At 48.0% G+C, this 21,856-nt stretch overlaps 1 protein-coding gene across 3 annotated transcripts in view; it reads right to left on the reverse strand.

Annotated features, from left to right (window-relative positions):
* The window catches only part of LOC138511166 (zinc finger protein 436-like), a 224,563-nt gene that overhangs the window by 74,755 nt on the left and 127,952 nt on the right, over positions 1–21,856 (reverse strand). For 2 of the 3 annotated variants that reach the window (XM_069626672.1, XM_069626673.1), the window contains one exon: positions 1–21,856. This exon is cut by the window's right edge and continues 8,412 nt beyond it. The exons of the other annotated variant lie outside the window; for it this stretch is intronic. The gene's annotated coding sequence lies outside the window, so the exon portion shown is untranslated. 3 annotated transcript variants of the gene reach the window in all.

Genomic DNA, 21,856 nt, shown 5'->3' on the forward strand with positions numbered 1-21,856 from the left:
TAAGGTATTTCCATGGATAGCGCTTTAATGCTCAGACACTGGCAGATGGTCTGCCTTAAACACCAACATGAAATAAAGCACACAAACTGCACTGTTAATGCACACATTAATAGACAAACAATGCATACCCAACAAAGAGAAATAAAACACTGAATGTATTCCGATGACAAATGCACACAACCGGCACAGAAATTGCAAAGAAGGAAGAGCCTTGAAGCAAACACCACAAATCATAAGGCAAAATAGAGGCAACCAGAGGGCAACCAGAGGTTCTTATTGGTTGTGAATGATGATCCATTTATCGAATTCCAACTTCTGAAACTCTAGTACCAACAGAACACATTTTATATTCCTTCGCCAAGATGTCATTTGTCTATTTGCTAAGCTTACAGTGTGTACATGGTCACCTGAAAATGCGGCATTTACTCAGGTAAATATTAAAACTGCTAATTTTTTATTGTTAATAAACCAACTGAAGATATAGCTTGAAGGCCTTCGTCCTGAAGATCCACGCACATATAAGCCCAGTTACTACAATTCAGCATTACAAAGCGGTTGAGGAATGGATCTTTCTATGGCACTGAAACATGTAAATATCACATAGTATTAGCAAATCAAACTCATACACCCCTTAAGGACTATTCTTAACAGATGGCCTGGCATTAATTGGAGACATTTCTCCAACATGTTTTGAGGTCAGATTTTAACCTAGGTTTTACGTGCAGCATGGACCTCCATTACCGCCCCCCTGGGGTAATCACTTATCCCACAATTGATAAAAAATAAATCCGGACAGGCTGAGCAGTGGCATTATTGTTTTTTGGAGCACATAACTGTCATGACCTAATTACTATGAACAAAATAAGCACGAATTTATTCACCATTACAATTAAGCTGGTATCCAACATCTCATGTTTTAACATTGCTGCATCATCCATTCCAGTCTCTGGCGATGTTCTGGCCACGACAGGACTTTCATTACTGGCTTGGTTGAGCCCGCCACGGAACGAAGTCCCCACATTCAGTATGACCCCACATTTGGGTATTAATTCACATTGCTCAGCGAGAGGTGCAATACTATAGAAACGTACGGCTGATGCTCTGGAATCAGCATTGCCACAGCCGTTCGAGTTGGAAAAGGATACGCCATGCGAAATCATGAATATAAACTACCACCACCAGAGCTCAAATTAAAATCTAAAAATAAACTATCACAGAGAAATGTGTGGGGGAAAATGTCCCCAAATGTTAACTTGAAATAAAGTGGTCCCTGTTCAAAGAATCAGAGAAGCTCCAATTAAAACTGCAATAAAATATAGAACTATTAATGATAAGCTAAAAAGGAGAAGACAGAATTATAAAGTCAGAAAATACCTCAAAAGAGCTTAATGAACAAAATTCACTGAAGGCACTCATTCCACCCAGTCTGCAAGAACGTGACAATACTGCTCACTTGCGTCACTGTTCAATCATACAGACCCAGATACCCTTTTCCATGGCAGGAGTATGTCACCGATTCAAAACAAAAACAACTGAAAGATCAAAACTGTACATTTTGTCTTATGATGTGTGCCCAGCAAAAACAAACATGTTTCCCCTCTTTAGTAAGTTAATTAGCTAAAATCTGGTAAGGTCTTGACATAACTCACATGAGCCGCAGTCTTACCAATGCTTCATAAAACCAACCACGCTTGTGAAGCCACTAATCCAGCAAACTAGTATTCAATCTTACGACTCAGTCAATTTAAGAAAGTCATGGAACCCACACATGATGGACAACCATCAAGCAGACTTTCAACCCAAAGAGGAAGTGAAATGGTGATCGTTCAAAGATAGACAAAGAAACTGGCTGATGTGTCGATGCCCTGTGACTTTTGGACACGTGCACGGCTTTCAACACAGCCAAACATGTCATTCACGAGGGCAGTCCACTTTCACATGTGCACCGAAGTGGATTAGCTTGGTTTTTTGACTGCAAACATCTATTACCACCTTTTCAAACCTAGAATCACTATTTCAAACGTTAAGTCCCACTTTTAATTTGTATCTAGCACCTATGGCCAAAATACTTCATTTCATCGATGCCATTTTGGAGATATGCTAATGACCCATCAAGGTAAACATCTCTCTGAATGCATGCCTAGTATGAGTCACTGGATGGACGTCAATAGACCCCTATTGAACACTTGCAAGTTGGAGAATCGGATATATGGCACAACTGACAGTCTATGGGATGATCAGATCTGGCCCGCAGCCTCAAACCTAACCCCATTACCTGTGAAGTAGGTCCACAACCAGGGAATTATTTTCAATCACCTACACTATCAGCACAGCTCAATATGAATACCCAATCCTGTTTGGCCACCTCAGATGCTTTTCACACCACTACCTGCCCCACTACCTACCAGTGTTGCTCAAGTGAGTGTTTGTACAACCCTTTTTAGGTTATGTGTGGAAGTGATGCAAGGAAGCATCTACAATGAGGAGGATCAATTAAGAATTGGGAAGGATGTACTAAACCATTTAAAACTTTATTTTTTTAAAAGTGGGCAACAGCTACTGTAAAATGCTTGCTATAAAAGGGCTGCAAAGCATTTTGGATATTTTTCAAAAAACGCTGATTGCCAGCATCAGTAAGATGGACTCCATCTCTGGGATAAATAATGGTGCTATGAAATGTAATGTTTTCATTATGGAAGGAGGACATGCCAACCTCCATCAAAAATGTGCAATGCGCTTCACTTTCTCCATTTGCGGAACAAAAACTGGAGCGCATCCACATCGGTCTCTGGGCAATGAGAGAAAAAAATTATTCTCGAGTTTGTTAACGTGTCCATGACTTTCCAAAAATGTCTCCATCGCAAACTGCTGTGAAATTCCAGTAACATGGCCTAAACTGTTCACTCTACAATGAATTATAATAATGGCCGGATGATGGCGCATCACCAAAGTGGCAGCAAGTCCACCCACTTCATGCCGCACGCTCCATACCACTGCACATCACCATGATCAAATCCAAGATGTGTAGCCACTAAACACTGCTCTGCAAACACCGGAAACCAATGTATGCACGAGTCCCCCAAAATCCACACACTCTGCCTCTTGAAAGATCTAGCCATCTGCACTCCTCTCAGCAAACAGACCTTCTGCCACACTCTCCTTGCATACCACACCCAGGAAACCTTATTAGCCAATCCCCTGGCCTCCACAGTCATATTTCCAAACCTGCCATCATCCTCAAAAGCCCCAGACGTAGCACGTGTGATCCGCGAACTACTGTGGTGTCCGCAGATCATCCAATTCAAGGGGTGGGGACAGAAATGTAACCCAGGGTCAGAGATTTCCTCTTTAGTGGTGGCTCTGAAAAGCCGGTTTTCTTTACTTCTTTAAAGTTGCTTGTAAACAAACACCTTTTGTCTTGTATTTTTGTGTGGCTTTCTCTTCTTTTCTTCCATACAGGCTTACATGAAAGTCTTCAAAGCATCCCTTGCATTGTAAAGGAAAGCGGCATTTCCAATGTTGGACAAAGAAATGCCATCTGCAGTGAAAGAAGTTCACAGAATTAATCTTCTCAAAAGAGAACATCCCAGCACTACACAAAAAAGAAGACGTGCCTCAATCCTTGTAGGACAGAAGACAATGGGGCTGTTCCATACTGCTCTAGGTAGTATCTGGGAAAATACCACCTTTGCACTTGGAACAAGCAGTATCAGTCCCTTCACCAAGTCCTTCTGTGCACTCAGCAAACTTACTGCACTGATACAACCCAAATGCACTCGTCCACAGGAACATCAGAACTTTGTAGAAATATGGCCACTTTCCATACTCCTGATGCTCTTGTTACAGCTGATGAAAGCATCAATTATAACCATGTGTGTCAGTTGTGTAGTCTTCAGAATCGAGGTCTTTAAAATCAGTCTGTTATTCCCTTGTAGGTACAGAGGGACAATAGCTCTGATTAGGACTCAAGTGTCAACCTGAGAAAATACATCATGCAGCAGGACATATTATCCAAGGTAAATCTTCACACAAGAAAACTCTTGTTTTATCTGTGCGGCTGTACTTCCTCACAGTTCCTACCGGAGGGGGCGTGTGATGTCTCAGATGTCGAATGACTCCTTTCATTAAAAAAAAATAGATAAAAAAAAAAAAATCAGACTTGGAATAAAATATAGATGTATTTTGGTATAGTACAGTGTGATAAATGACAAATACACACTGCAAGTAAAAGTTGGTTTACTACAATTGCGCAGACCTATGGGTGGGGTAACCAGCTCACTCTTGTTATATACAATCTTGATATCTTCCCACTCTTGAACTGGTCCCCCGAAAACAAAAAATAGGGAAGCACCCAATTCTGTATTGCTGGTACGTGAGTGTGCCCTGTGCCATTATCAATTGAGCCAGTGCATTCGTATCCCTGTGTATATTTGTGTGACACCGGCTTAGGCAACAGGGGAAGGTCAGTGCTGCAACGAGTGCGAAAATCCAAGGAGCACTAGGCAGTGTTGTGGAGTGGGTTGAGAGTAGTGTGTAGGTCGACAGGATGCAAGGCACAACTGACAGAAACATAGCTGTTGCTGGAGGTAAGCAATCACATTCACACTTATAAGACTATTAGCAGGACTATATGCAACAATATTGTGCTTCGCATTCCTCCTGCCGTAGCTCTTGCCTCCCCACCCGAACCTTGTACTGTTCTGTCCTGCCTTGCCCCATTGCAGAGAGAATAATCCAAGAGTCCAAATGAAGTTGTGGTCCAAGACCCAGTGCTCCAAAAACAAACCTGTCCTTTAAACTCCCCCAACATTCCCGATACTCATAATACAGGAGATTATGTTGTCCAAACTAAGGGCGTAGTAGAACTTGACCCTGTGCTGGAATCCACTGATCAGTCCACTGAGAAGTGGGGGCCTGAGCCCTCTGCAGAGTTTGCTTTCAAGGGCCAGCAGAGGGTGAAGGTCATGGTTCATTGGAGACAAGCAGCTTGAGGCATGTCAACGATCGATCAACACCAAACGCTGCTGTCCTCCGGCGGTAAAATCAATGTGTTGAAGGAACAGGGGTGAGGGCATCCACAGAAGGGGGATAAAACTGCAGAATAGTGCAGTCGGAATTGAACGGGACCTGCAGTGGGAGCACAGCCATGAGGGTGGTCGCTTCAGGACCCTGGGCTTGCCTGTTACCTATGATTTGCGAGGACAGTGGAGGCCAAAAACTGGAAACAGTTCTCCACCCGCCTCCCTCCCACTTTTAATACGAAACCTGGTAAAAATAAATAGTACTGAGAACAAGAAACAAACTTGTCACTGTTTAGTTGGAGGTGGGAATCCAGCTCTATACTTCTACCTCTACCTGGACGCCTAAGTCACCCGTAAACACCCCTGCATGGAAAAAAGGACATTCTGTCCTCTACACCCGGCCGCCCCCACCCCTTTTCCGGCCTCCCTTGGCCAACACTCTCCTCTTTCTCTCCCATTGCACCAGATGAGATCTCTAGAGTCGTTTGCTCTATGAAAGTCTCCTCTAAACAGGCTCTCCCCTGCTCCTCCATAACCATGAAGAACAACATCTCTCTCGCTGACCTCTCTAACCACTGATTTGCCAATGGCTCCTTGCCCCAACCCCTTAAGCACTCTTGTGAACCCACTCCTTAAAAAGCTGTCTGCTGACCCTTCTTGCCTGGCTATCGCCCTATCTCCAGCACCCCTTTTCTGGGCAAAATCATCGAGAAGCTGGTCATCTACCAACTGACCCTCCACACCGAAATGGCTGGCTTTCTCCACGACCATCAGTCCTGTTCCAGGGCAGCTAGGGGCATGGAAACTGCACTCCTGAACACCCGCGAAGACCTACTCTCTAATCTGGACTCTTAATTCTCCCTCAGTCCTGATCCTCCTCGATCTTGCTTCTGCTTTTGACAGTCGACCACTCCATCCTCATAAACGGTCTCCATCATAACCTAGGCATCACGGACAGGGCACTGGCGTGGCTAACCTCCTTCCTTTCAAATAGACCTTCCCAAGTGCAAATTGGTCCTTTTCCCTCTTCCAACTCGCTTTCCACGTGGCATCCCTCAGGGCTGTTCAACATCTATCTGGCCCCTCTGATCTCCACTTTCACCCCTCATTTTCAGTGTTGCGCAGACAACACAGCTCACCTTCAAGCTGCCTTCCCATACCTCCATCTCTTCCCGCATACCCGACTACTATTCAGGCATGGTGCTCTGCTAATGATCTCTGACTTAATGCCAGTAAGACAGAGAGCCTTCTCATTGGGACGCCTGCTCCTTGCCCCCCCCCCTCCACTCTCTGGCCAGACTCCATGGGTCCTCCCCCCTCAGCCACTTGTCAGGCAAAAGACTGTGTGATCATCTTTGACTCCTCTCTTTCTGTCCACACATCATGGACCTGGCCAGAAGTCCAATTTTCAGCTGCACCTCTTCTGGGCCCCTTCTTCCTTTCCTCAACTTCCCCCAGAAGCTCAACGCTGCCCCCTCCCACTACCCCCAGGCCTGGTTCTCTCTAGGCCAGACTACTGCAACAGCCTCTTCTTCAACCTGCGTATTTCCTCCCCCCACCCCTTCAACTAATCCAGAACACGACTGCAATACTTATCCTAGGACTCAAGCCCAGGGACTGTATTTCTCCACCCCTAGAATCGTTCCACTGACTACCGGTGGCTGCAAAGATCAAACTCAAGACCCTTGGCATCCATCCACAAGGCTGTCTGGGGGCTGGGACCTCTTTACATCCAGCTTTCCCTCCCCGCCAGAGTCCTTCGGTTCCAAATCTTGCCAGATCAAACCTTTCTCCAAGCAGAGTGTGGGCGGTAGATCCTTTCCTCGGCTGGTTCCTCCTCCTGGAACGGCCTAGACAGACAGACTCCCTCCTTCCCTCCCTCGCTCTGCAGCTGGGGCCTGGTCCCTTGAGCCATCTTCCCCTGGCACTTGCCTCCTTGGCCCTGCCCAGCACTTCCCTCCCCCACCCTTAGGGGTACCCCACTCTAGCACTTCTCCCTCACCCCCTGCCCCTTGCACTTACCACCTTGTCATGCACCTGCACTGTAGGAAGTACACAAAGCCAATATAACAGTCTTTGTTGTTTTTGTATTCCCATTCCCCCCACCCCCAACTTATCGTGTGGTACCTGGAAACACCCGTGTATAGGCACCAGACAAATGTCCAATAAATAAATGAGATAATATAATATCCTTTTTTAAAGCTAAAAATAAGGATCAGCCTAAATGAGCTGATGAGATATGACAGACACTGAAATCTTAGAGGGTGCAGGGAAAGAGATCATAGAACCCGCCCCACTCACCCTTGGTACACATTCAAGCAGAGCCGACAAACAGCCCAACAACATACTCATTTACCCACCCAATGAACACTTCAAATAGCCAGTTAGAAGCGATCTTGGTTGACGGCCGAACAGCCATAGACCTTAACCTGACCAAATCTGGCTTAGAAGTATTGAAGGTGCCTTCAGCCACGGGAACTATGACACAGCCAAACATCAGTACATATACGACTAGTACCCCCATCCCAGGTCCTAGCGTGCGGCTGTTATATCAGCTAAAGAACTGGGAACGCTGGGGGGCGCTGTTGAGCAGCCTACAAAATGGCTGCTTAGCTCTGGAGCTCCATGCCTGGCCGCTGATTATCTGGCAACATCGGCGGTTCCTGCCATAATACTTCAGTCTCATCTGGCCCCCTGCGTTGCTGACTGCCTGGGCTATCTGCACATCTAATCCCGAAGCGAATCGGACCCCCTAAGGCCCCCAACTGACAACTACGCTGTGCCTCGTTGTGGCCGACTCTGGGCCCGTGGGGTGTCGCGGTGACCGCTGCGAGCCGGCCTCTGGAGCCTCCGCTTGATGCCCCGGAACTTGTGCTTCCAGACCCACCACTTGATCCGGAAACTCGCCCGCTTCACACCCGCAGCCTTCTCGACTGGACCCGGGCTGCCGGGGACTCCCGCCCCTCGCGTGTGGCGGCTGCTCGCCCTGCCGGTGGGGCGCTCCGACCCTGCGCCGATTGAGGGGAGTGTGCCGGGTCGCTGCGGAGGCCTGCGCGGCCCTCCCTTGCTCTCTGGACCCGTGGCGTGGATCCCGCTTTGACTGCCTGCGGGTGCCCCACGTGCGGGCGCTCCGACTCTGCTGGGCCGCATGGTGCACGGCGGCGCTCCTGTGCTGAGTTCTTCCCGCTTGGAACCGCGGCCTACAGGTGAGGAGCCCCCCCTCCCGGACTGCCTGATAACAACTTCGATCCCCACGGGGCTGTAACCCATTGAGCTGCTCACGTCAACGAGGGCCTCCCGGTGGCTGTGCAGTTGGGCCCCCTGAGGTTGGGACCCCTTCATGATCCAACCAACTGGATGGTCGGTTAGCTGCATATTACATAATAACTGGCCGCCCTCATTACGCCTAGTTTAATCTGCTGACACTGTTACACCTGCTGCGGACCCTCCACTGCACAGAGGCTTGCTTCCTCCTCATCGCCATCTCCCCCCGCGGCGCGACCACTCAGCACCCAGGCCCCTATTTCCTGCAATGTCGGGCCGCTCCAGAGGAACTGCCAAAGGGGGTACCATTGATAAATTCGCTAAGGCAATTCCTCGAGCTGAAGCAGCCCACATGTCGCCCCCGCGAGAGGAGCTTGATAATGACACTATTCCTGGGGTTGTGGTGCCAGATCTTACCACTCTAATGGAATCGATGGCCAAAAACTTCGCCTCATTTCACGAAAAGCTTGACGACATCAATGCAAACGTTGCCTCGCTTAAAACTCGTGTGGATCAGGCGGGATCTAGAATCACGGAGGCCGAAAATAGAATCTCCACCAATGAAGATGCCATACACACGCTCCAAGACACTGTGGCCTCCTTGTCGCGTGACATGAGGAGTGAAAGGGCGAAATGCGATGATTTGGAATCACGTTCCCGCAGGAACAATCTGCGCATCATCGAGGTCCCCGAGAATGCTCTCAAAGGCCGGATGGAAGACACCGTGGAGAAATTGCTTAAGGACCTGTTGGACAAACCGGCCCTCTCCCCATATTTCACGGTGGAGCGAGCTCACCGGGCCCTATCACCACGACCCAAACCGGGCGACAGCCCTAGGCCCATAATAGCCAAGATTCTCAACTACCGCGACAGGGACCTCATCCTCCGCCTGTCGCGGGAGAAGGGTAACCTACGAATGGAGGCCCATACCATTAGAATCTTCCCGGACTTCTCTGTGGCGGTGCAACAGGAGAGACGTCAATTTCTCGGCGTCAAGAAACTGCTCAGGGAGCGCAACGTCCCATATGCCATCCTGTTTCCCGCACGGCTTAAGATTACCCATAACGGCAAATTATACTTCTTCACCGTTCCAGAGGAGGCGGTATAATTCATCAAGATGCAAATACCGCTCCACAATCCGGAGGACGACCAAGCTGGTGGCATCTGAACACGCACTGTGTGGCCCAACGGATCTTGCTGATCCTTGATGGGTGATATGTTACTGGCAGCATGATTCTGTTCACTGTGATGTTGTGGTTTGCTACTGCATGCATTTATGTCGCGGCCTGGCTCCCGAGGGCAGGTGCTGGTCACCCCTTTCTGCTGTACTCTGAGGATGACCAACCGCCCCGGCCTTTGGCCCTGACTGACCGGGGGGGGCGCCCTTGGGCTCTGGGGTCCGACCCAGTAATCCACCCGTTGCAGTGGCATGCCCCGACTTGCACATGCTGCCTTTGTTATGCTTAAATTGACGGCTGCGTGGTGTCAACGCATCCCACTAAGGCACAGCCGTGCCCCGTGCCTTTCAGGTGCTCTGTTTACATGAGGCCTAGGGATCACACTGAGCAATGCTGGCACCCCCTACTAATCTGGAGTCAGTACTCATCATTATACATAGTTCTGGTATGCTCACTACAATGGTCACCTCGGTGACACACTCCATGGGGCCAACTCATTTTTGATCCGGCCTGCCCCTTAATAATCAATCATCGCCACTTGTTACTTACATTGCAATGCTCTGATGTCTCTGCGACAGCCCTTGTGTCCCATTGGCGATGAGGGGGGCATCCACCACGAGACTGCTGTAAATGTTTGTATTGTAACCGAATTGCTATGACGCATGTATTGATCCCCGTCTCCCACCTAAACCGGCGGGACCATACATTGCGTGACCGCCGACACTGCTCGTCTTGTAACGGAACCATCTGGTTCCAAGCGTGCCTGCACGGCAACAGCGCACCCCACTGCGATTGCATTGTTCTTGGATACACCTCTGTTGTGGGTTAGCCCCTGTTGGGCTTTTGGACTGTCTGAGCCAAGTTGGGGATGGCTCAGCTGCGCACAGTTCGGGGAGGGTGATGTTCACACTACTAATCTTGGATCGGTGGTGAGGGTGGCGGGCGGGAATGGGGTGTTATTTCAAAAAGGCACACGAGGTTTCGCGGCGCGCGTACTGAAGGGCGGCAAGTGCATTGTCAATCCCAACTCCTTGGGCTCACACTGTCACTGGACATGGGATGTTCACTGAGGCGTGCATTGTGCGATTAGATATTTACCAATGAGATGTCTACCGTTATAATGTCCTGGAACATCCGGGGATTAAGTAATCACACCAAGGCCCGCAAAATCATGGCCTATGCTAATAGGCATAACTGTAGGGTACTATTTCTACAGGAGACACACTGCAATGGTCACATCCCACAGACCATGGCCCCATCATGGGGTACCGCCAGATTCTTCACCTCTTACTCCTCCCAGGCTAGGGGCGTACTTACCATGATCCACAAATCAATCAAATTTATATTGCATAAAAGCTACATAGATCCTGAGGGACGGTATGTTATATTACACTGCACTCTGGTTAATAAAGAGTATCTTCTAGTCAACACTTACTGCCCAAACATAGACTCTCCTGAATTCTTTGACGCTGTGGCCACCGTACTGCTGGGCTTCGCGGGAGTACCAATTATATGGGGAGGAGATCTGAACCTTATTCTGGACACTGTCCTGGACAGAACGGGAACTGCTACCAGAGCTCTGTCCAGTGCTGCTCGTCAGTTACGCAGCCATATACAAACACTGAATATCTGTGACGTCTGGAGGACACTGCACCCCCAGCAGCGGGAGTACACCTACTACTCGTCTGTGCATGACAGCTCGTCTAGGATAGACCTGTTCCTGGTGTTAGGGGAAATTATGAGCAGAGTTGGGGGCTCATGGATCCTGCCTCGCACACTATCAGACCATGCCCCAATCACAGTCTCGGTGGAACTGGGGATGCCCATCCCGACGTTTAGCACCTGGCGTTTTAAATCCGAGGCCCTCAAAGACATTGTCTTCAAGGCTGAAATATTATTCTTTCTTTGAGTCCAACTCTCTTCAAGATACATCAGCCGCGGTGCGATGGGATGCCTTTAAAGTTTATATTAGGGGAATGTCTATCTCCCGAGAGGCTGGGGTTCTGAAAGCAATAAGAGCTGCCCTCGGGCGCTCTGAAGCGAAGCTGAAACAACTGGAGCTGCAATGCTCCACGGCTGCTGACCCCGGTACACTTGCCCAAATCAGTGATGAACTTCAGATATATAACTCACTTGCTACCAACGAAGTCCAATACTTTAGCCGCCCACAGGCCGCCAGGAAGTATGGGGAGGGGGACAGACCCGGGAGAACACTGGCAACACTGGTAAAAAGGGAATCTGGCCTGACGCAGATTACCTCCATCAAAGATCAACATGGCAACCCACAATGGGCGGACCAACGTATATTAGACATATTTGCAGAATTTTATAGATCCCTCTACTCCCAACCTGCCGAACAACACATGCGCGAGCTCCTTGACCAGATCCCCACCACTGAGATATCCTCTCATACCCGGGACCAACTGGACTTCCCGATTACATTGGACGAGATAGTGACGGCCATTTCAGACCTACCCAAAGGTAAGGCCCCGGGTCCTGACGGGCTTACCACTGAGTTTTTCCAAGAGCACATCGCTATTCTGGCCCCTAGGCTGCTCGAGGTTTGGGACGAAGCACTACGCGTCTCCATCCTTCCCTCTTCCATGCATGAAGCAGTCATCACGGTGCTGCTCAAACCTGGTAAACCTGATGATGAATGTGGGTCTTACAGACCTCTTTCCCTTATGAACCTTGACACAAAGATCTTTGCTAAGATCATAGCGAACCGCTTTCTGCCCATCATGACGCACTTGGTTCACGAGGACCAGGCAGGCTTCGTCCCTGGTAGGTCTACCTCTCACAATATCAGAAGGTTGTTCAACGTCATGTCCCGTATAGACCAGGACGTCCAGGCTGTAGCAGTCACTCTGGACGCTCAAAAAGCCTTTGACATGGTCTCCTGGAACTATATGTGGCTGGTACTTGAAACTATGGGCGTAGGCCCGAACATGATCGGGTTCATCAAGTTACTATACACTTCCCCTATTGCAAGAGTAAGAGCTAACTCACTGACATCTGACCTCTTCACACTTTCCAGGGGCACCAGAAAGGGTTGCCCCTTCTCCCCGATCCTTTTTGCACTAGTGATAGAGCCGATGGCGGACTATGTCCGTTCACGCCACGCCCGCAAAGGAATAAGATTGGTCGATGATCCTGAAATCATCTCTCTATACGCTGATGATGTTCTGCTGTATATCAGGGAACCCTCGGCCCATCTTGACCCTATACTGAGGGATATCACTTGCATTGGCACCCACTCCGGGTTTACAATTAACTACTCGAAGTCTGAAATCTTCCCTCTCACTAAATCCACCACACAACCCACCACCGAATAGCCCCTCCGTTGGTCTCCGGATGGTGTTAAATATCTGGGTGTTCAAATATCCCTAACCAAATCCACCCTGCTCGCCAATAATTACTCAGCTGTAGCACAGTTAGTCGAGGCCAAGCTCTTACGGTGGCACACCCTCCCAGTATCCATGACAGGTCGTCTCTCCCTCATTAAAATGATTTTGCTGCCTAAGCTCCTCTATACTTTCAACAACATACCCGTGTGGCCTGGGATGGAATATTTCTCTAAACTACATGCACTATGCGCACAGTTCTTATGGCACTCCGGTGCCGTACGCAAGAAGTGGACCGATATGGTGCTTCCATACAAACAAGGGGGAATCTCTGCTCCGGACCTGCTGCTATATTGGATTGCGGCCCAGGCCCAACACGCCACCCATTGGTACCCCGGTTCTCCTGCCCGCCCACATGTTAAATTGGAACGACTGGCAGCCGCCGGCACTAACATAATGGCCCTCATACTGCATCAGCACTATACGTCTGACTCCCCCATAGATCCTATCAGCGTGACCCTATATGCCTGGGCACGCCTGTTGTGTCTGACATCCGACCCTTTCCCTTACTATAAATGGCTCCCGGTTTGGGCGTTCCCGGGCCTGGAACCCACGCATGACACTGCTCTTGCCCGTCACTGGGGCACATTGGGGTACCAGGCATTATCGGACTTCTATCCGGAAGGCAGGTTCATTGATCCTCAAACATGGAAACAGGGGCACACCAGATCCGCTCTAGAGACCCTCCAATACTATAGGCTCCGAGCTGCGTTCCGCACCAGATGGCCCTCATTTCCAGATGAGCCCCCTGATAATCCGGCGATCGCATACATCACTAACTCGGGCGGACCTCGCGGCGTCGTCTCCTCATTGTATAAGATCCTACAAGACATCACCCCGATCCCAGTGCTCAGGGCACGCGACGATTGGGAAACTGAACTGGGCCTAGAAATACCCGATGGGGTCTGGGAGGAAATGTGCCTACACACCCAAAAGGTCTCTCTCAATTTCCGTCACCGGGCCATGCAATACAAACTCCTAAATAGGCTTTACTATACCCCGCAGAGGACTTCGAAGTTCACTCGCACCATGGTGCTCCCCTGCCCACGCTGTGGAGTAGAGGGAGCTGACCATGTACATATGTTTTGGACCTGTAATAGACTGTCTGACTTCAGGGATAGCATCCTAAATATACTCACCGAGATTATTGAATCGGTGGTCGACCCTGATCCCTTAGCAGTCCTTTTCGGAGTCTGGAAAACGGAGGACACTAGACGCCTGGCCAAATTTTTAAACATAAGCTGTATGATAGCCAAGAAATGCATACTCCAGAGTTGGAAAAGTTCCTCCCCTCCGCCCTTTAAGAAATGGCTGAATTTGCTTACCTGGTCACGAAACTGCGAGGAGGAATACCTGTCCACGCTCCCAGCCCACTCCCGCCCCAAGAACATCTGGGTTGAATTTAACACCTATCTTAACAACCAAAGTGAAACTGCACCCACAACTGACTTGCCCCCTGCCTCACAAGGGACACCCCCTACACCATGAGACCCTATATCCTCTGCCTAGGACTCGCCCTGGTGCTATTGCTATGTCTACTGTATTATGATTACTGTGTTGCTCAAGTATAATATGTCATACAAATGTGTTGCCTTGATGTATGTGCCTTGTGAACCTCTGCCGGAAAAAATAAAAGTTTAAAAAAAAAAGAACTGGGAACGCTGAGATGGAAATAGCAAGAATCAAACAAATTATCAGAATGGTGGATACTGGTCGCAACGTTGGTAAATCTGGCGGGGGTACGCAAAATTAAAATTTTGAGAAACCCTTGGGGGTGTTAGGAACTTGACTCTCTTTAACATCAATATTCTTCGAAGGGAGAGGTCTTAGAATCTTTCACCAGCTCAACCTCTTGATTCTGGACAAAGGGCGAGGTGGGCGAATGAAAGCCCAATTGAGCCCGTTCACAAAACTGAGCCATTCAGTGCCATGTTCATTTTGACTATCGCCTTGACCTGTTTACAAAACTGTATGAAGCAATAAATGACCCAATGAAAAATCAGACTACTCTGATGATGATGGTACACTCGAAGCTGGTGTTTTTGGAGGGCTGCGTTAGGGTCAGCTCAGCGATGTTAAAAAGAGGTGAAATAAAGGGGAGGGTCCTCTCAAACCCTGCACAGAAAGGCCCTTAAGAGGAACGGCTAGACTTGAATTGGGGCATAACCAACTTGAATTTAGACACCCCGACCCACGTCAAAAATATACGCGCCAGAAAAGGTGTTGCCAATATTTACACACAGAAAAAAAAATAGAGTAAAAGCGACATTGGAGGGGAACACAAAGTCCAACACAGCCCAGTCTAATGACAAACATTTCTGAGAAACATATTGGTCCGAGATGTTCCGTTAAAACTGAGTGAAAACACTAAAAAGGAGAGAAACTCAAAAACAGGACAATCTAGTGCACGGGAGATCCATAATTCCCTAGCCCATCATCGAAGAAGAAATCATCATGGTGATGGGAGAAGATCTTGAAAGGGACATCCAGATGGATCTATCAGTCTACTCTATAGAAGCCTACTAAAGCCCCTATCCAGTGTAGAACAATTGTAGAAGGAAACCCTAATGGCAATAAAGAACACACACCAGCACAAACTTCACTATTTCTAAAGTTGGCAGAGAAAAAACAATCTGTGCACAAGAAACTACATTGCCACTGTGACAATTTAAATAAAGCTGAAGACCTAGTTTCTGGGGCAAGCCAAAACCTTTGACTAATCCCCCGCCCCCCACTTTCGAACAAAGTAAAACACTGATGGTTGAGCAAAATGTACTGCGGGAAGGCACCTGCCTGGGTGGGTGGTCATGCTTTCAAGTGTTCCCCTTGGAAAAACTTGGAGAGTCCTTGATATCTTTAAAAGAGTGGGAGGAAAAACGCAAGGTCTAAGAAACCAGACAAGGATCGGTTGTTACCACAGGGGGTGAGAAACCCTAAACCCAAAGGCAACTTCAGGTGCGTACGGCTGGAGAGGCTAGGGGACCGGCTGGAGAGGCCAGTGGACAAGGACGACAGCTTGATTCAAAATAGAAGAAATGTCACTGAACTTTTACACTGCATTCCGAACCTGAGACAAGTTAACTCCAAGGCCTTACAGCTGATAGAATTTGTAGACTAGGTCTGCATGGACCAGGTTATCTCCATATTTGTTCCCGTGCTGTCAAGGTTATCCTGCGGTCAGTCTCCAACTATTAGGTTTCGACTTGACAGTCATCAAGGAAGACTGCTCAGACCCCGGGAGAGGCCGCCATAAAGAGTGGGAAACATCCTTCAGCTTCAGCGACAGCCGACATTAAAGGGGTGACACTGGGAGGTCACTAATGAGCGGGCGGTTGGTACTGGGTCTCCTGGGCAAACCACAAACTGGGTCACGGAGAATGGTTACAGTGAACATAAAGCTAATAAATATAACCTCCTCATGGAAGTTTCCTGCAGAAGTGACCAGGGTGTAGAGAGAACAGTCCAGATGCTAGAAAACAAGTCTTGCAACATATGAGAGAGATTCTTGGGCCTGGCTACCCGGTGCTTTAGCGGGCGAGTTAACCCAATAGCTGAATGCGACCAACAACCTAGGAAGCCTGGTAATGGCATCATGCAACACCAGAGGTTTCAAACATCCAATAGCCAGTGGTGATGTCAAACTGGGGGATTTTGACCTGTTGTGCCTCAAAGAGACATGACTGTGCCAGAAACTAAGTCTTTACAGTTTCTTAATCTGGCAAAATGAGGCCCAACAGGAAGACCGGTTTCAGGCATACCCATGGCCATTAAGGATGGAAGTGGCTTGGATGTGACCAAAGCAGAGTCTATTAACCTGCACATCCAGCGAGCAGTGGTTAGCTGGATTCCCCCGCACCTCTAGGCAGTCAAATGAAGAAGGATCCCAAGGCTCGCTTAACTATCATTAATATTTATTCGCACCCAGGAGGAACTATAGGGGATGATTTCATCGAACGGGTGCCAGTTTTACTCAATGAGGTTCACATTCAGGATGGTTCTGGTTATATATTTTTACGTGGAGACTTAAATATCAAGTACTTGAGCAAAGAGCGTTGTATTATTTATAACCATCAGAAAGAGGCCTAGCATGGAGGGCATTCATGGGGTCAGAAACATACACATTTGAGTTGAGTATTATAGCTCAGTGGCATCGTGCTATTCTTGGAAGCAATACGACGCCGAGCAACACAGGTGCAAATCCCGGTCCCACGTTTAGAAACCTCTTTGGTATTAAGCGCATTATAAACAACAAATTATAATCTTAAATGGCCACTCAAAAGGAGACCTACATGGCCACTTAACATGTTAACTGCATTAATTATGTTTTGTTTCTAGGGCCTTGCTAGACACCATACTGGATTTAAATGTTGTGCACACCATACCTAGTGATGATGACTTAAGAATGTGTTGGCAGGCCGGGGTGGTCAGCATGGAGGCTAAGATAAATGCACGTATAGCGGTCTACAACAGGAAACGCGCCTTAAAATGACAAAAAGGAACATAGAATCCTTGTTGACCCAAAATATTAAACAGGCATCCCAAATAAACCCGGAAGAGAGGAAAACGGGTTGACAACACTCCTCTGCCACATAGTTTCATGGATAAAAAACGCACAAAGAGTGGGGTTCCATATGAGCATTGGCATATCTATGATAATCTAGTAGTGGGTTAAAGGAGAACAATTAGTAAAGCCCTGAGCTGGCTTAAAACCCCAAAGTCACTTCATGCAATGAAAGCAGCCAATAAAATGAACAATTACAAAACATGGCGTTGTTAGTATAAGGGCAAAATGGTTCAGTTAAATGCTGAAAACATGCCGATTTCTAAGAGCCTTGGTGCACCTCAGGCAGTGGTACAGATTAACAGTCTACCCAAACATATTGGGTAGACCACTTTAGGAACCTTCATCAAGACGGAACCGGCCTGGAAAGCAAACCCACTGTGGAGATAGAAGCGTAGAAGAAATTAGGCACAAGATAAAGAAGATTCAGGGTTCCCGAGCTCTGACGGAATAACCAGAGGGTTATCACAAGTAAAACCTACCTTCCAGGGCACTTATCTACCCCTTTCTGTCTGATCTTGGTAATACAGTAAGCCAGGCGAAAAGCTTTCCACCAAGACTACGAGGAAGACCATTTAGCTGTCTTCTGTACACATCTTCTGTACACAGACAACTTAGTTTTTATGGATCAAACAGTGGTTGGGTTACAGCGGCAGTTGTACAAATTGGAGGAGTATGTCAGAGAATGAATTGGTAATAAAAACCCAAAAAAACAAGATTTTAATTCCAGATAAACCAAATAACAGGTCGTCAACTAGATTTGTGTAGCAACTGGGGTCAGCACGGATGGAGCAAGTAAGATCTTTTAAATATCTCAGAGTCTCTGTGAATACGAGCTTAATAGAGGCTCAGACAAATAATTCTCTGAAGCAAAGCCTTAATTCTGGCTAACCAGGCGAGAAAGTGACAAGAAATGTGGTAATTTCTCACTGTTGCCAGTTTTAGAGTTATACAAGCTGAAAGCGACCGCAGTATTGACATACAGGCCCAAATCTTTGGTCAATACCGATTCAGTTTTTACAGCCAAGAGTTGGGGATGGTTTCCTTAAGGGCTCCAATACAATGGAAGAGGTTATTCCTTTATAGGAAATGCATTATGAAGTCACACCAGAGATTTATGAAATGCTGAAAGCAGAGATGGAGAACGGTAGTGACAAAGCCTTGAGGGGCTGGGCTTCATCCCGTCGTGAGCTGTTGGGGACATTAGGCCTCTTGGAGGTGGACCTGAAGATTAATCCAAATAGATTATGGGAAATCGATTATATCAGAACTTTAGAGGACACTAACAATGCCAAGATATTTAACCATTTGCGCCATGAAACAAGAGTGGTTCGTTCAAACCAAAGATTCCCTTATTAAGTTCCCGAACAAGTATTACAGAGGGCCGTTGATGAGAATCAACCTAAACCTACTTCCCACTATAGAGATAACAGCTGTAAAATGTCGAGACGGTATAAGGGACTTGCAATGGTGGTCCTGGTTTTAACTACTGTGAAATGTATAAATGCTATTTTAGGAAATGAATCAATGTTTTTAGAGCTCCTTGGAGAAATACTGGGAGCAAAGACCAGCCTGTAAAAGTGTGCCATTAATGTTTAGCTACACATGAAGCTCAGGAGGTACAGTGCCCATAAAGCAAGCACATTACTGAATACCTGTCCGTGAACTAATCTGCCCAATCGGTTGCTAGGTCGCCAATGCCTGCCTGCACCTTCTGCTGCATGCCTGCAGTGAATACGGTATCCCTTGAGCCATGGGCAGAGCAGAGATTTGTAACAGCAGCCTCAATAGCAGCCATCAATGCCCAGTCACTTACACATACTGAAATAGGTTCCTGTCAATATGGGAAAACCAAGCAGAATCCATGTAAAGATAGCGATCCCTGCAGACATGTAACACTTCACGGGAACTCTATGCAGTCAGGGATCCAACTGTGCAGATGCGGGGAAAGACAGAAGTCTTACATATGCACTCACAACAATGGTACTAATCTGCACCTTCCGTGTACCCCCAACCTGCAGGGTACCACGCAGTGCCCACTACTGCATACTTCCTATTTCATTATTACAGCCGTGCCTCACTTGCATAGCGCCTTTGTTTCATTGACCCGCGACTCACCACTAACATTACTCTTCACAGTGCCGCAGTGTGTTCTCATTGTCGCATGCCCCTTCTGACATGATCTATGCTCACACGGCCTTCAACCCTCCCCTACCAACACAACCACACGTGTCCTGCCTCCGCCTTCCAGCTGCCATATGGTGGGACTATTCCAGTTAGATGTGCCCACAACGTGTGCCCCAACTGGCTTGCACTGCTGATGTAGGCATTTTGCCTATGCCCCAAATCTGATATTGTACCCTAAATGTGTGCTTAAAGCGGATATTCCTATTTTAGCCTGTGTGTTTAAGCTGACATTCTGCTTTATGCCTCAGAATTGATAATTGCACCCGATTGTGTCCCATAGCTGATCATTGTACACCGACATCCCCCCGCCATCACCCTACTTCCATCATGTACTCACCTCCATCACCCTCCAATATGAAGCCATACCCTACTACGGATGTTTTAAAGTGGTGTACAGGCGGTGCCTTCACCCCTCTCGGTAATGGCCTCGCCAAACTTGGATGCCCTTGTCACCACCAACTCCGCTGCCCCAACCCGTTCCTACCCAAAACTTCCCCATTTCCATGTCCACTTACAAAGCTTCACAAAGAAACCCATAGGAAACCTATAGGCACCTAATTATCCAAAGCCATAACTAAACCCAATGAGATTGCCTTCCCTAAAAGCCCCAAACTCCCATATCGTAACACCACATCTAGCCTTGGAACACCTGGTTGTACACGCACTAGCTCTAGACTGCCCACATCACTCACACCTACCACGCGTCCTATCACAGGTACTGCCAGGTTAATAAGACTAGCCTCTCGAACCAGCTACTGCCACCAGTGTAGCGTTACTTCCAAGCAAACTCACCACCCACATACGCAGAAGTCGCACTCAACCCCACATTCCAAGAGTCAAACCTCTGCTTTGCCTAGCCCACACCATGCACGATTACTAATCAAATCACTAAATTGCCCAGACCCCTAGGGTCCCAGGCTACAGCCCCCCCACCTCCCTCACCAGAACACTATCCTCAAAGGCATCCTCCTCAATGTGCGATCCCTACGAGCACACGCCACTGAGACAAAGGACCTCATCATTGAGCGTCAACTAGACTTTCTGGTTGTTACTGAAACCTAGCTACATCAAGCCTTGGGCCCCCTCCTAGCACTGGCCACCCCCCCCTGATTTTTATATACTCCGGTCTGACAGGCTAAATTCCTTGAGAGGTGGTGTTGCTATTATTGCCCAATCTAGCCTCCAACTCAGACTATGTCCGCCAGATATATTAGAAGGATATGAATTACTCCTTCTTAAACTTGCATCAGACCACTAGCAATATTCTTGTTATTTACAGAGCGCCCAATAACGCTAACCACCTGGAATCGAACATCCCACTTATTATGCCTTACCTCAAGCCCAATACCAAATTAATTATTCTAGGCGACATCAACTCAGGCTTTAATGACAAACAGAACTCCAAACCCAATGCCATCCTCAGCCTTCACTGACATGAACTTCACCCACTCATGCCAAAAGGGAGAATACTAGACTGGATTCTAACACTAAACGTCTGCCTAGCAATTGATTACATCACAGCAGTTAATTGGACTGACCACTACCTTATATGCTTCAAACTAATAACACAATATAAACTCATCCCTGTACCTACCTTACTTGATCCTATAGAAAGAAGAAATACCCGTAATCTTACAGTCGATAGCCTCACCCCTGTCCTGCTGGAGGCCCTCTCAACCCACACCTCTGTAATCTTACAGTCGATAGCCTCACCCCTGTCCTGCTGGAGGCCCTCTCAACCCACACCTCCGTAATCTTAGTCGATAGCCTCACCCCTGTCCTGCTGGAGGCCCTCTCAACCCACACCTCCATAATGTTACAGTCAATAGCCTCACCCCTGTCCTGCTGGAGGCCCTCTCAACCCACACCTCCGTAATCTTACAATCGACAGCCTCATCCCTGTCCTGCTGGAGGCCCTCTCAACCCACACCGCCGTAATCTTACAGTCGATAGCCTCACCCCTGTCCTGCTGGAGGCCCTCTCAACCCACACCGCTGTAATCTTACAGTCAATAGCCTCACCCCTGTCTTGCTGGAGGCCCTCTCAACCCACACCTCTGCCAACACCAACCCCAGCTGCTACTTACCAAAAACGTCTCAAAACCACCATTGACAGTTTAGCCCCAATTATAACTAAAACACCAGGCTCTGCCAAGAGCTCTAACTTCTAGTTCAACAAGCAACTGGTGGCACAAGAGATCCCTGGAACATATCTATAAGAAGTCCCCTTCCGCTGACTCAG

Source organism: Ambystoma mexicanum, chromosome 6p, assembly GCF_040938575.1.
Source record: "Ambystoma mexicanum isolate Mex_15411 chromosome 6p, UKY_AmexF1_1, whole genome shotgun sequence".
In the NCBI taxonomy this organism is placed as follows: Eukaryota; Metazoa; Chordata; class Amphibia; order Caudata; family Ambystomatidae; genus Ambystoma; species Ambystoma mexicanum.